The sequence below is a fragment of the Mustela nigripes genome, chromosome 13, assembly GCF_022355385.1.
Source record: "Mustela nigripes isolate SB6536 chromosome 13, MUSNIG.SB6536, whole genome shotgun sequence".
NCBI classification, from domain to species: Eukaryota; Metazoa; Chordata; class Mammalia; order Carnivora; family Mustelidae; genus Mustela; species Mustela nigripes.
In genome coordinates this window covers 19311397-19314128 of record NC_081569.1, presented here as the reverse complement: position 1 = coordinate 19314128, position 2732 = coordinate 19311397, and positions in this window count along the sequence as shown.

The window sequence follows — 2732 nt, the reverse complement described above, 5'->3', positions numbered from 1 at the left end:
CGTGCCCGGCCGCTCCCGCCGCCGCCGTGCGTGGCCCGCCGCTCCCGCCGCCGTCCGCAGCGCCCCCTCCGTCCTGCGGCTCGGCCCCCGCGTGCGCCCAGGGCGTCCCGGGCGGCGGGCCTTGCGGGGACTCGCACTCCGGGAGAGGCGGGAGCGGCCGGGCCGCCGCCCCCAGGCCCAGCCCCCGCCCGCCGGCCCCGCGGCCCGCGTGCCTCAGTTTCCTCCGCGGCTGCCAGCAGCTCATTTCAACCACCTAAAGCCCAAGAGAATCCCATGACAAGATTCCAGAAGAGAAAAAAAAAATGCTTTAATGTATAATTACCGGCTGATGGTTTGAAATCGTCATTTACGTGTTCTAGCCTAAGTCCCTGAAGATTTTATGTTTACATAAAATGCATCTCTACAAAATGCACGTATGTGTATACACGTACACATACCATATACAATATATGGTATATATACCATATACATGATATGGTATATATACCATATACATGATGTGTACGCAGTCTTCGTTTGCACGGTAGTCTGGAACTGTGGGAATGACCGTGAACCATGCAAAACTATCTTAATAATCAATGGGAAAATGTAAGATTTTCCATGACATTTAAAAATTTTGTCAAAACATTCCGAACTCTCTTCAATGATGATTGTAAATGTATAAAGAAATGAAAAAAAAAGAAAAAAGTAAAACTCATTTAATACACTGTAGTTTGGAATACTACAAACATTGAGAATTAAACTGTTTCATATCTTTGTAAGAGAAACTTACCAAAAGCAACTTGAATAGTGCTGGTCTTCTGGTAGAATTTTTTTTTTTTAAGATTTTATTTATTTGACAGACAGAGATCTCAAGTAGGCAGAGAGGCAGGCAGAGAGAGAGAGGAGGAAGCAGGCTTCCCGCTAAGCAGAGAGACAGATGCGGGGCTCAATCCCAGAAGCCTGCGATCATGACCAGAGCTGAAGACTGAGGCTTTAACCCACTGAGCCACCCAGGTGACCCTAGAATTGTTATATAGAGCATCTTTTCTGAGCCTTGGTAATGCATCATGTTTGGATCACTTTCAATGGTTTATCCTCTAAGTTTTCAATGTTGTGAAATATATCAGAGTTCCTTTAATGTGACATTCTCTGGAACATCCTCATCCTTTTTGTCACAACCACTCTCCTCATCCTAGTTTATATTCAATTAATTCTTCTGGCTGCAAATCTAGAGTCTCTGAAAAGATGACAGTGTCAGTATTTTCACAGCTGCCTATTTTTTTCTATAACAGCATTTACATTCCATGCAAATTTCAATTCACTTCCATCTTTTTCACTTTTTCCTTTGCTGCACTATCATCTTTGTTAACCAGTTCTCTTTCAGTTACCCATTTTTATCAATGCTCTGTGGATTTATCCCTGGGAGAAAAGGAGGCAACACAACTGCACACTTTGCTGTCATTACCTAAACTGTAAGTAGATGTGCAGTAACCAATCACTGACAGGCTTTGCAAGAACTGCTGTGATTGCTCACTGATTCTGATACACATGTTATTTACATAGTGATTTGTCCACTAAGGAGCTACCACGGAAGTTTATACTCAATGCATTTTCTCACAGTTAATATGCTATGATAACTGAAATTTGAACCATATTGTTGAGCACTGGTGTTATTTAAGCCATAGTAACTAATGTCAGGCACATCTGAACCTGCAAAGCAAAGACTGCCTCTGTGTGTGTGTGTGTGTGTGTGTGTGTGTGTATAATATGTATATACGAAGAGTATGGATAACAAGATAACCTGTGCACCCACCAGGCAGAACTATCAAATGATAATGCCTTCCCTCCACAGTACATTCCCCCTGTACACAATACAAGTTATTAAACACTATTTAAACACTATACAAGTTAATGAGTATGAGAAGATTAGAACAAATAAAAACAAAACAAACAAAAAATAGAACAAAATAAAAATCTCCTTCTAGTGGGCTTCAGTAGTAAAGCTCATTAGAATCTACTTCACTTTTATGTATCCTGAAGACTTAGCTCTTGCCTAAAATGAAGAATTGGCAGATCTTTGACATTTCAAATATATATCCAAACATGGAAGAGGACCTTGGAGCAGAACTTTGGAAAAAGCATCAGGGTCTATACTTATGTATTCATCATTTTTTATGGACTTTTGTACCACCTTCTTATATTGCTTGTAAGATATTTGATGAAAATACTGCACTGTACTCAAGGGTTTAGACAACTGGAAGCTGGAGGGATCAATTCAGGATAATGAAAGACAAAAATAAATCTGGTAGAAGCACTTCCAGAATGGCAGAAAATCTGCTTCTCCATAAAAAGGGAACACTGGCTAAAATTGTCAAAATCAACCTTCTTAGAACTCCAGAAATTAACCAAAGACTTGCAACAATCTAGAGAGTGTAGAGTGTATGTACAAGAAAAAGTATTGAATCTTGGTTAGAGCTGTGAGCTTTATAGTATTTGATTTGCTTAATTCACATCTCCTCTCCAGCTTTGTGGTAGCCTTGTAAACCCAACAGCCTTATAATTACTGGTTTTGAAAACCAGTATGCTAGCAGCCACTGGAGGTGGCAGAATGGGTTCAGAGCTCCCCAAAAGCCCTATCCCCCGAGAACTTTCATTATTTGACTTGAAAAGCTCCATCCATAGGGCTTATCTTTGTTTGACCTGGCTTAGAACCTAGGAATACCTAGGGCATTTTTCACAGAAACAATAAG